Raw genomic sequence first — 13,843 nt, forward strand, 5'->3', positions numbered from 1 at the left:
ACTGAAGCTTACAATGAAGCAGCAACACAATAACTACACACTCCAGAGCACTGAAAGATTAGAGGTTTAATTAGTTACCTTGTTACAAAGTGTTGTGTCGCAGTGAGTGATACTGAGGAGCATTAAGACATGAGACTCACACAGGTGACATATTCACTGTAGAGCTGCTTTCTCTGCAGCAGCTTGTTGCTTTCAGTCTGTATTATGTGTTTAACGTCTTCATATTGTTCATATTTTACAGTTTCATGTTCCTCTGTGAAATCACCCGCTCTGCTGCCAGCAGGCCTGTCCCTGCCTGCGACTGCGTCAACACCGATTGGGAAATCACAGCGTGACTCATCAAGTTAATAACCGCCTTCCTGTGACCGCTCAGCCTGATTGCTGATGTTACTGAATATCAAAAATATACCACAATGAATACCAGAATAATTTGACAGAAGGGAAGATCTGATAACTGATGAGGAGTCAACAAATAAATCCAAACACAACCACGAGGAGCAAAGGGAGAAACAGGAGGAGCCGGGCAGCACGTGAGGAATAAAAACGGATACAGGAGCCTTTAATCCTTGGAGCTAACTGAGGACCACGCACAGGTGAACCACGCACAGGTGAACCACGCACAGGTGAACACAATCAGGGAATCAGCAGGAAGCAAAACAAACAGAGGACATGAAGGAAAGCTACCCTTCAAAATAAGAGCAAATGACCAAAGGAGGCCAACAGACATGAACTCAACACTTAACAACAACAGACAGACATCACACTGGGTCAGGAGCTGCACACAGTGTGGTGTGGATAAGGATGAACAACAAGGATCTCTTTAAACCCTCCTTAAACATGCAGCACACACACACACGGCAGTCACATCATCACGAGTCATGTGACGGGATGACAAACAGAAACTCGGGCGGTCACCAGCAAAGTAAACACATGATCAGAGTTTCAGGCCTCTGTGCGCGAGTGCAGCAACACTAAAGCCTGAAGCAGCAGCTTCCCATCAGACGATAAATCAGAAGGGAGAGAAAAACAGGAAGGACTCTGCTTATGTTTCTGGGACAGGAGCACCAGAGGCTGGCTGAGTACCGCAGTCAGTTGTTTGCATTTGGTCTTCCAGGAATGGGACTGATCCATTCAGACTCAGACTCACTGAGGGAACGGCAGGTCCTCCTCAGCAGGAAGCACTCCTCCATCAAACACCACAGTCGTTATGGAAGCTGTTTAAGATGCTACTTAGTGCTGTGATGTTCATTAAATATTCAGGATACATTAAGAGCAGATAAAGAAGTGACTACCAGGTAACATAACTCATCTTATAAGCACATTTATAAACAGCAGCTGCTGCCTGAACAGCTGAAAGAATAACAGTGAGACAGTGAGCAGCATCTGCTCAGCAGACCTCAGTGATCCGGTGGGAGGGTGAGTGACTGAGGCACCAGCCCACACAGGAACCTACAACAGCAGTAACATCTAACACGTGTTGTGTGCACGTGAAGGTGTGGGCTCTGCAACCGAGCTCATGGCTGGAAACGATCATCAGGTCGCTTCAGCTCTGATCTCAATTTCAATATCAAACACGGGATCGGTCCACAAGCATCCCGGTCACGAATATTTCCCAAACTCATTAAGGAGCCTCGCTAAGTTTGTCAGGTTCATATCATAACAACATGTCCATTATAATCTTAATATGCCCCTTATGACAACTCCCCGGTGTTTATGACAGCAATGATTATAATGGAGCATTTTTAATGAGAGGATCAGTTCATTTACAGTTCTTCATGCTCGTGAATGATCAGAGCTAAAATAACAAAGGTTAATATTTCTGACAGTAAATTCTTCAACAGCTGCAGTTCCTCTAGTGTCCACTCGAGGCTCCAGACATGAATTCACAGACTCCCGAGTTCAAACATTTACAGCAGAAATAAACGTGTAATAAACATGTTTACATGTTTATTACACGTTTATTACATGTTTTAACATTAAAACACGTTATGAAATGATTTTTCATACTGGGCTGAGCTGCAGAAACTAATGAAGCAGAGGCCAAACCTGTCAGCACATCAGCCACAGTTATAAACACACACATCAGCATGTCTGTGTGAAATTGACTGAAGTGACATGAATCGACCTCTGCACACCATCTTCAGCCTAAACCCCCATGCAGACCGCTCACTGGACACATCAGGCCCAGCTGTAATTATATCACTGTCAATTAGAGCCAATAAGCACAGAGATGATGATCAACAGAGCAGAATAATGAGCGTGTGTTTCCCCAGCTAATCAGATTCCTGATGGTGGTCTGGATCAATGAATACTTCACAGCCACACAAATGGATTTCCCCGTGATGCTGAAAACACTTAAAAAGTGCACACCAAACCTTATAACTAATAATAATAAAGAAGCAAAGCAAAAACTGAGCACCACCGAGGTCACCTGCTCAACCTGGTGAGCCGACTGGCTGTAAGACTGGGCCCGGGCTGGAAACCAGGACACCCTGTCAACCCTCACCTGTCCTGTTATAATGCAGGCTTAAAAAATAAACTAAAAATAAAAGTGAAGCAAAAACTGCTTCAAGTAAAAATGTAGGACAGATAAGATCAGTGACTGGCGTTTATCTGTTGTATCTGCACCGACTCGTAAAAAATGAACCAGTGTGATGAATCTGAAACAGGCTGAACGCAGGACACTCGTTTATTATTAATAGGATTTGTTTGCTTTGAACAGAGCGCGTAAACAAGAGCGTTACAGAGAGCAGGACACACAGACGATGGAAGAGATGCCTCAGTGTCTCCCTGTCTGTCAGCGGGCAACACAAAAAAATGCATTTTAACAAATACACTAAAAAATATCAGTACCCAGAATTTCAGTCTCGGTGCCTCCCCATTACAGGACTGCTGAGTCCATGAGGTTCAGCCTTTACGATGAGCACTTGAATGCAGCACGCATCTTTGCAATGATGTGTGGCACTAATATGGCCCTGAAACAAAACAGCCTCTAAAACGATATGAAACGACTGCATGGAGTCTGCACGGGCTGATTACAGGAGCACGCCACTGATGACTGTTGGAGTCGTCTGTCAGTATGTTCATAAACAATAAATATCAGCTGTTCATTCAGCCCCACAGGTACTGCACTGATATTAGTTTGACACACTGACGGTTGTAAAAGAGCCTAAAACACTCAGTTTGATCACTGACCTCTGCAGTGAGCTTTAAACGCTGGGAGGAGGAAGGTCCTGTTCTCTGGATGGGGGACCCAGGATTCCCAGGTCGGGAAGCCGCCTGCAGGTGTTCGTGGAGTTTAAAATTATTCCCAGACCTTCTGCCATGTTCTGGTCTGTGGAACATCACTTACTTCAAGCTTCCTACTCCGACCCATGTTTTACTTTTCCTCTCTGCTTTTGTCTGAGCTCGTCCTTGGACTCACCTTAGTTTACTTCCTGTTTTATTTTGTTTTATTTATTTTTTTTGACCTGTCATGTCTGGCAGTTTTCACAATCGGAATGATAATCCGAAGGCATTACTGTAACATATTTGCTTTTACAAGAAGTGCTCTATAAATTTTCTCTTGGCTATTCTTGTTAATTGTATTTTTATTTTATTTATTCTTGCCAGATCTGACAGGCAGGGAAAGAAGAAGAGATGGAAGCAGAAAGAAAAAAGAGAAAGAGGAAAAAAAAGGGGGGGGGGGGGGGGTAGAAGATAAAAGCTACACATACATACAATTCACATATATATCCACATGTATATACACACACACACACAGTCTTGCTGTAGTTTGTAGTAATGTATGTGTGTTCCTCTGTCATGGAACGTACTCCATAATGAGGGCAAGAAGCCGCAACCACCCCCCGGGACCCGGGTCATCCACGGCCCACCAGGGGCACAGAAGACCCGAGGGCACACATCCCAATGGCAACTGCGCGCACACCCCAGAGGAGGAAGACCCCAGACGGAGCCCCCACGGTCAACGGGCAAGAGCCCAGAGAGCCAGCCGACCCCCCCCGGGCAGGCCGGCCCAACCGCCCAACACCCAGCAGAACCCCCCACCCCCCCACGCCAAAGAGGCTCGAGCCACCCCCAGGCCACAGCCACCAAGGGAGCGGGCCAGAAGCCACGCCAAGACATCCGGCCACACACCCACATCCCAGGGGCGGCAGTGACAATCAGTGGGGAGCGGTAGGCAGGGGCAACTCCTGCCCTCCGCAACCGTGTCCCACAGGGGCCAAGGTTCCAGTTTTATTTTGAAAGTTAGCGCCTCATCTGGTTTTCCTCCCTGGGGTCGGTGCATCTTTCTCTCCCCTGTTTTCGTTTGTGTCTCAGGACCTTTTAAAGGTTTCCCGTCATCAGCGCTCTCTTTGTGAATATTTAATAACTAGAAACTGACACATTTGTGGATCTTTAAATCTTTCAAGATTTTATTCAAGGCCTTTTATTGTCAGTTAAGCCAACCTCACACGGGGTGATAGACGATGTAATACCAAGTGATCAGGAAGAAGGAACACGAGAAGCTGGATGAATACGAAGGGCTCAGAGAGGACCTGGAGAGGATGAGGAAGGTGAAGGTGATCTTTGTAGATATGTATATGCATTGATTTTTAATGACAGTGTATTAGTTGTAGAATTGTTTATGGATTAAATGCTGTAAATTGCATTTTTAGATCCTCTAACATGAATTTATTTATTGCTTTTTAAATGCTTTTTAAACCCCAAATAATTATTGATCAGTAAATATTTTGGGTTTTTATCTACAATAACAATCCTGGCAGTGTGTTAAACCTGAGGAGCATTTCTGTTCACATGTAAGAAAGAGTAAACACAGAAAAGGAAGCAGCCGTTAAACATCGGTGAATAAAGTGCGCAGACCCTGAGAGGATCTGTTTAGGAGAAGCTAATCTGACCGTCTTCAGCAGCATTACTGGGAAATGAGTCAGCGGGCGATGGAGGCAGGGCAGCGTCATTTTCTCCGTCTCACATTTACAGCAGTTTCATGAGTCGTGGTGATGATCACATGGTGTCTCCACTGATTTACATCAACAAGCTGAAACTGAAAAATGTTCAGCCCTGTTTTTACTTCTGGGGTCTCACTGTGAGCCGGTTCCTCTGTATTAATACACTAATATATGAACTTCCTGTTTCGAGGCGGTTTGGTGACGTGACCTCATCATCAGGTTTAACCCGATCTTAGGAAACAGAGTAAAGAGGCAGCAGGTTGTGTCTAACAATATCAAATACACAGTGTAATAATATAACAGGAACCTGCTGTACTTCCATATCCTGTTAGAGTGGCTGAAGTTTCACATAAGGGGTTATATAATCCATTTTAACTGTATTTAAAATTTTGGCTTCCACTGAATATTAAAACAGGATAATAAAAAGTAAAACTTGGTTTCACAGGGATGCTCCTGCACTTTATCCCCTCCATGAAAACCCCACAGTCACTCCTTACTGGACTGCAGCAGCTTTACTTTACCTCACATTAATTATTCAGATGAATCTGAATTAAAGTCAACAGAAACCCACTTCTTAACTTTATTAAATCCACAAAAGCTGTGAGAAATCAGGTTAAACGATTGTAATCTCAGTATTGACCAACACAAACCATAATTTCTGCCATAAAGCAGCAACAAAGGTTCAGGCATTCAAACCTACTGTTTGTTAGTGGCAGCCAATCAGAGGAAAGTTGCCTTAAAGCTCCTAAAAATCATCACGTTGATACAGAAAGAGGAGAAATGTTTATGCCCCACACAAATAGATTATTAAATTAGATAAGATAATTTCTCTCTTTCGGAGTTGATCTGGTGAGTTTCTCAGCAGGTGCACGTCAGGTTACAGCAGGAGGGCGTGCAGCTCTAACATACCTACGGTGCAGATTTAATGTATAAATCCCACTCTAAACACCTCCCATAAGGAGGGAGTTATGCAGCTGTGAGCTTAACTGCAAGTCTTCCATCGTCCTGTTCTTCCTCTTCCTCCTCTAACTCATCATCACTGGATTTGCTGCTCTTTGGCTCTCTTTCCTCTTCCCTCCTTGCTCTCTTCCTTCTCTGTCATCAGTCTCAGCATCATATATTTTACAAATCAAGTGCTTCATTTCACTGTTAGAAGTTTATTCTGAGCCTGTTGGCTTCACCTTAATATCATGAGTGAAAGCTGTGAGTATGCAGAGGATGACCTTCACTGGGGCTGCTGTTTATCCTCATGTTTCAACAACCTGAACCATTTTCAGATCACATCTGTGAAACGTGTCTGTTTTCGAACAGCAGAGGGCGCTCATCATTTTGTAGCACAGGTGAAGACCATGCTGGAGGTGTGGTCCAGGACAAACATCAGTCCGCCTCTGCTGCACATCTGGCCAGTAACTCTGGGCTGAACATCATTAGATCACTGCAGCTATCTGCACTCCCCCTAATCCCACACAGAGACGAGCCTGGGGGGCGCCTGGGGGGCACCACGGCTGAGCTGGCTACCCATGAACCAGAGGCGTACCTGAGCTGGAGTCCAGAGCATTTCCTGTGTGTCACCCCCCCAATCTCTCTCTCTCACACACACACACACACACACACACACACACACTGACTGTCCCATCTACTCTCTGCACTGCACTGTTAAAGGCTAAAACCCCCAAAATGCATATTTTTAAAAAAATTAGCCCTGTTTGTTCGTGCCTTTTCTCTGAATGCATTTATTTTATGTCTACTTTAAATGTGTGCCTTGGTTATTTTAAAGAGAGCTGAGCCTTCATCACCTGACCTGCTGTAACAGGTGAGAATAAAAAGGTGGAGGAACAAAACTGTTTCAGACAGAGGAACAAACAAACTTCTTGGATGGACCCTCAATCATGGGTCCAGTCATGGCTTTAGGTTTTTCCTTTGTCACCTGGTGCTATCTGTGAACCACTAACCAAAAAAAGGATTAAACTCAGAACTGACCACTTCAAGAACTGAAGTAACCTGTCTGCACCTGTTGGCTTGGACACGCCCTCTCTCTCAGGTTGCTCCTCTTCCTCAAAGCCACTGTGGCCTGACTGCGCCTAACCGCTGGTATCTGCAGACACAGCTTTAACTGTGGAGCAATGAGACCAACGCCACCCAAACATGGGTGTGGCTTCATGTGGGCACCAACAGAGACGGATGTGCGACAAACAGCTGTTGAAACATCGCATGAGGGCGTTGTAGAAACCTGTGTGGCATTAATCTGCAGACAGCAGCCCGCCTGCCTCCTCTGCCTCACATCAGATGGTTTTCCCGCAGCTTTGCAGCTGTGAAGTCCCCGGCTCTGAGATTATAGTCAAACCGGAAAGCTAACCTTCAAAATACACCAGTTTCTGTAAATGTTTCTTTCGTCATCCGTAACATACAGCATGCAAACACTTTGGTTGTACTTTATCGTGTTTCTGGAGTTCGGACACGCCCCACAAACCAAACTCCCCAATCATTAAAACTTTAACTGAAACCCGTCTTTTATTTTGAAGGATGTACCGGATGTGCTTGTTGAAGCTGGCTAGCTTGAAAGATGAAGTTTTTCTCCCGTTTGAAGAAGTTTTTTCTTTAAATATTTTCATGTTGTGAGTTAAAGTGAGGAACCCGAAGACACGGAGGAGCGCAGAATTCCTCTTTTTCCAGCCGACGCCAACATTTCTCCGTGCGTTTGAATGACCGTAAACATAAAATTTAACTGCAGATCTGCATTAACAACAAACAGCCGTTACTAGCAGCGGGTTACAGTCACATCTAACAGCGCTTCACTGCCTGATTAAATTCACCTGGAAATGATTTGGTTGGAGTTCGGGCTACCCGGCTGCTTCTCACCGCGTCCCTCGCTCTTGTCCCGGGTGGGTCCGGCGTGTTTCCCCTGCTGTCAGCTCGGTGCTGTGAGCAGCTTTCTGCTGGTTTCTCTGCGACCCTAAAAATAAAACCACCCAGAAAGAGACAGGAGGAGCTCCGGCGGAGCAGCCCGCCTTCACCGAGAACAAGACACGTTCACGGCCCGCTCAGACAAACCGGTGCATCAGGGTCAGTGAACCCTCCCCCAGCCCCTGAAACCTTAATAATGGCGGGGTTTATGAGAGGAAAACGATCAAATTTCCAAAAAAACACAAGGAAAACAAAAATATACATTTACAAGAAAAAATAACAGGCAAATTTATAGGAAAAAACGTGAATTTACAAGAAAAAATTGGAACATTACAAAAAAAAAAAAAAGCTGGCAACATTATAAGACAAGATAACTAGAGGATTTCTGAGGAAAAATATGACAAATATTTGAGAGAAACTTGTCAAATTAACAGGAAAAAAGGTAAGCGTGAAAAAGAGTTTTTCCTCAGACTTTTACTGAAGCTTTACTAGATTCTTACACCCCCCCCCCATAAAGTCAATTCTAAAAACTTGTCAAAGTGAAGTAAACAAGCAATAAACACCCCCCAACAAACAAACAAACAAAAAAACAGCTAAAAAAGCTGAGAGACGACAATAAAAAATCTAAATAAATACTCTGATGGTCTAATGTCAGAAACCTGTCAGAGAAGAATAAAATAAGAAATGAAACAATCACAAATAAATAAAAACAATTACATTAAAATATAAACGCAGTAACAGTAGATAGTGGATGGATGGATAACTGCAACACAGAGGGAATAAAACACATCTTTAACCGTTTTTAGTGCAGCTTTTGTTAAACACTGCTGCCCTCTGGTGTCTGTTCCAGTAATTACAGTGAGATCTGACTGAGGACAGACCGCCTGAGCATCAGCATGAGAACCATAAAAAAATCACTGGTGGCCTCTCAAACACAACATTGGCTCCTTCACCACATTCTTTGTGTCTCTGAATTCAACAGTAGATCAAAACTGTGTTTAGGTTTAGCTTTTAGCATTCAGTAAAAAATGCAGTTTTCCTCAGAAAGCAGCCATTTGGAGCGTTGATGTAAATATTGGAGCTGACAGAAGATGGTCGAGAACTACAACTTTATCAGTATAGTTCCTGTGATCGGTTAGTGGTGACCAACAAAAACACTTTGGTGTTCAGTCCAATCCTACAATAAAACAGCCAAAAGCAGATAATCAGTCGTGGTTTGAAATAATTATTGATTTAGCCTCATCCTAAGTTACCTCAGCAGGATTCCTGAATGAAGATCAGAGGTAGTCCAGCTTAGATTAAACAGCACAGGAGGCAGATGTAACCTACAGTCAATGCCAAAGAAGACGCACGGATTCCTTGATGAAGATCAAACTTCTCATTCATTTAAGATGCTGCACTGGCCTCAGTGCAGCAGCTGTTCTTCACCTTCAGCAGTGTGGATGCTCTGACGCTCCACTAGAAGATAACCCACACATATCAGCAATGAGCTCACACGTGAAGGCTGGAGGCGCCTCTGTGTGCATGTTTGTTACATTTTCTTTAGTGTGTTACAGAAATATAAACGACATCAAGCATGAATGATGAAATATTTCTGTTTTGATGTGTGTCTCTCTCCTTCATCTTCATCTTCAGTTCCTTCACAGATGCTGTAACGAAGCCTTTCGTGGATGGTGAGGCTGGTTTTTCTGGTCACCTGCACTGACACACAGCCCTGCGTCTGAGGATGAGGAGGGCAGAGTGCTCGACTTTCACCTCAAAGAAGAAAAACTCCAGCAGGTAGCTGTAGTTTCACTGAGAAGATCGGGTTTAAGGAGGAACAGAGAAGTTCAGTCTTCATATACTCAGCGTGGGTGAGATGCTGAGCCGCCCTTACGAAAATTCACTGTGGTTTCCTGTAGCTTTTATGCAGTAACCACACAAAGTTTGCCCCAAAAAACAGAAGACTGATTCTGTAGTTTTTCACACTTTGTGTTTTTGCAGTTGCTGTTCTCTTTTTGTTGTACTGTTGTGTAGTAAAACGTGTATAATCCAGCCACAAAAGGTCACAAAACTGTGTACTTTCTGTGATGTCCCAAGCCCAGATAAATGGAGAGGGTATATATGTATGTCTCTGTATTCAACCCCCCCAGAAACAAATATAGCCTAATATTTTGTGTCTACGTTTATGCTTGCCCACCTACATTTTCAGTGTGCCCTCCCAGCTACAGTGGGCTAGACCCGGGCCTGTCCTGAGCAGGTTCATCCAGCCCCCCCCCTCACTTTTAACCCTCTCTGTTCAGGCTTCTTCAGCAGCTGTTAGAACTAAAACTGAGGCAGGAGATGAAGCCGACTGAAGCTGTTGTGTTGTTCTGGTATATTCACACGCTGGTTGCTTCCACAGCTCGTGTGCCGTCTGTCTGCAGTAACGAGGGTGTTCTTACACTAATGTTTTTACCGGATCAAGTTCCTCGGGTTTCCTTCGGTACACATTTTGTTTTGGTGTCATAGGTAACCTCAGTCCAGCTCATTCAGACTAGCACAGGTGGGTTTAAGTGGTTTCCTGTGTAGTGCGGTCCAGGAGTCAAGTGTTTTTAGAATGAGCTGCTGTACCGCTGTGATGAGTCTGATACCTGTCTGCACAGGTAGAACGAGGCAGAAAGAGCTCCTCCCATTTCCTGTGTTCATGTGTATGATTACGAATACGAATACCTTTATTAGTCCCACAATGGGGAAATTAGAGTAGCATTACATTACAGCAGCGGTTTCCATGGAGCCCAGCCTGTTATGGTCTGTCTTTGAAATGAGGGAGTTCCTGATTATATCAGAGGTTTTCTGGTATCAATACCTGCATTATGGATTATGGATCTCGAGCTCAAACACAGGCAGCAGAGTTAAACTGAACGCTCTGAGAGCCGCCCACAATCTGCTTACCTGTATTTTTATTAACAGTTGAGAAGTGCAGCTGCACAGAAAGCATGTGAAAACAAAACCACCGCCAGTGTGATGTTATTAATCTTTAACATCATCACAGGAGAAGACATGTGAGAAACTGCCCTTTACACTTTCCTGAAAGGAGCCTGTAACAGCAGCAGGGCCATCACACACACCAGCTCACACCTGTGAAAGTGACTCCAACACTGCTGCATCAGGAAGGACCCACACGAGGTAAATACGACACACTGAAGCTGTACGTTAGCTGCTGTATCATTTAAGCTGTGCTCATAAAATACACTCTGACTGTCTCTGTGAGGCGTTCAGGTGCTCTTTTAATGTGAGTAAAAAACCTGACTCATGAATTCTAATCATCTTTGATCATAAATGAGAGTTAAGTCCTGTTAAAATCCTTTTAAAAGGACCTTAATGAGACTTATGCTCATTTCCAGCTCTGCAGTTTTATTTCTCAGACTCTCCTGCAGTAGCTTTGCATAGCTCACACTCTGATCCAATCCTGATGTGTCTCATGCTGATGCTGGAGCAGCCATGATGGTTACTGTTGTGCTCTTCATAGTAACAATTTAGTGGGATTCTTTTTATCTTCTGCAGCTCTGCATGATGCACAGTTTACAGTAATGTTTCTGTATTTGACCCTGGATGCGGGTGCAGCCGCTCAGCTATTTCACTTTTTGAGGTTACCCTCTAAGCTCAAACCTCTGGGGCTGTTTCCTCATGTGTGCTGCTGTTCATGTGCGGTCCTTCCCCCGTTCTGTTAGTGTGTACAGCTGTCTACGTTGTGTTTGTGTCACCTGATGCAGGCCTAATATTCCTTTCTTTGAGCTCCATGTGAGCCGAGTTTGCATACTAGAGAAAAATGCATTTAATTTGATGGCACTATAAAAACATTGATTGGTGCCATTTTGAATCCCTTCAGTGATCACACGCTCGTGTCTTTACTGAACCATAAAATCAGCTGACTTTTATTTCCTCTGCAGGTTTAAAATGTTAAGCAGCTGGTTAACTTTCACAGCCTTTCTGACCATCCCAGCCTGTCCAGGAAGAGGAGCCACTGGCCGGGGCACTCTGACTGTGGCGCCCACCTGCCGGGTCAAAGGTCATCCAGAGGTGGAGCTGACTCTAAACTGTGGAGATGGAAAGGATTTAGGTGAGTGAAGAGGTGTTCCTGCCCCGGTGTCAGTGCTGGAAGAACTTTTATAAATTCATATTCATCAGGTTGTTTGTACATTAATAGAAACCATATATATATATATATATATATATATATATATACTATCACTGCTAAATGATGAACCTTTAGTTAAAATTTATTTACTTTAATTACTAATATTTACTAACTGTTAAACAGTTGGTTTATCAGGTGCAACTATATAGTAAAAACTGGAATAACCTTCATGATGTTTGTTGTGGTTAAATCATGTGTAGGTAGGCAGATGGAGCTGGGGGGGGGGGGGGGGGGGGGTCATAATAGTTTCTCTCATTGGTTAGTTTGTGACTGTTCTGTGTGTATGTTGATGTGTGTAAGATACTACACAAAATGACAAACAGAAAATACAACATTACTAACGTGTAGTAAATGACTTTTTTTACTGCTTGTTTACAGTTAAATAAAGTTCAGCTAACTGTTGGTTATCGTGATTATGAAGTGTAACCAATAATTTATAGAGCACAAACTGAAGACCCTTATTTCATAATCAGAAATAAAAAGCTGTTTTAGCTCCTCCCCTTCAACTCAGCTTTCTTCTGATTGGCTACTCTTAGCAAACAGAAGGTTTGAAAAGCAGCAGGTGGGTGGGGCTTCTGTGCTCACAGCTGTGTGCCTAAAATGGCCATATTAAGGATATCCAGTCCCACACACCTGCTGATTATTGCTAACAAACTGATACTCCAGGTTCTGCAGGACGGCTCAGGACAAATTATCTGTCACATAATTGTAATAAAATGCTTCAGCTGCACAAACTCAGTCATGAAGTCCAGTTCAGCGAGTTAAGTTAAAGCAGGTGAAGCCTAGCAGACATGTGCTCTGTTGGCACACCTGCTCATCAGAGTCCTAAACAGTTCTTCCCACAGGGCTGTAAACATGTTGATTTCTGTTGTAAAACTGAGCATTTCAGCGTGTGAGTCTGTGCACACTGACTCAGTTTTGCAGGCAGCCTCAAGTGGACATGAGAGGAACTGCAGTTTGTGGCACTTGTGTGCTGCTGTTTGCATCACAAAGAGTCAAAGGAAGAAAAAAACTGTTTGAATCCAGAGTTTCATTCACAGTGATGGCCTCATCATGTGCTACCGATGAATTCAGTATATGGTGATGCGCAGGTTGTATAACTCCGTATCTTTTCATTGACAACCGTTGCGTGGCTGAGGGGACCTCTTCTTTGGTCCTGTCCCAGCTTGTGTTGGTATTGGTCAGATATTTTTCAGTGGCTTTCAGCAGCCTTCTTCAGAGACATTAAACCCAACCACAACTTTGTGGAGGCTCCTTAGAAAACCCTCAAGCTTCCACCTGACATCCAGACCGCTCTGCATGCAGGAATGATGGTTGTCAAGAAACTTGTTCTTGTAACTTGGAAGTCCAACTTTGCACATTGAATTAAGAACATATCTGCTATAAAAATGGAAGAATTACATATGTGTGAACAGATCTAACAGGAGATGGGAGCCTTTTCTTCAGCATCAACCATATTATCTCACAAGCAATCACAAAAAACAACCAAAACATTTAAAAAATAAACTCTATATCATTTTTACAGCTACAAAAGAGATCATCAGCCTTACTCTGCAGCTCTGTAATTCTAGGTGTGGTCCAGCACTGGCACACTCCCTTTGGAGACCTCCAGACTCCAAGTGTCCACAGCAAACTGGACCCCGTGTTCATGCACCATGACGGGAGCCTGGTGGTGCCCAACACCAGCGTTCTCCACAGCGGTCTGTACTACTGCCTCCTGCAGCACACAGAGGGAACTACACTGTGGCCGTATGAGCTTCGCGTTGGTCAAAAGCTCCAGGATAACGGCGAGCACCAGCAAAGCAGGGGCTGTGCTGCGTTCAGGCTCAGG

The 13,843-nt window shown here is 44.0% G+C and overlaps 1 protein-coding gene across 1 annotated transcript in view; it reads right to left on the bottom strand.

The window, feature by feature from the left end:
- The window catches only part of LOC115790230 (calpain-5-like), a 31,089-nt gene extending 23,102 nt beyond the window's left edge, over window positions 1-7,987 (bottom strand). Inside the window, exon 1 of the mRNA XM_030743986.1 lies at window positions 7,763-7,987. The gene's annotated coding sequence lies outside the window, so the exon portion shown is untranslated. The remainder of the gene's footprint in view (window positions 1-7,762) is intronic.
- Between the last annotated feature and the right edge of the window lie 5,856 nt (window positions 7,988-13,843).

This window comes from Archocentrus centrarchus, chromosome 13, assembly GCF_007364275.1.
Source record: "Archocentrus centrarchus isolate MPI-CPG fArcCen1 chromosome 13, fArcCen1, whole genome shotgun sequence".
NCBI classification, from domain to species: domain Eukaryota; kingdom Metazoa; phylum Chordata; class Actinopteri; order Cichliformes; family Cichlidae; genus Archocentrus; species Archocentrus centrarchus.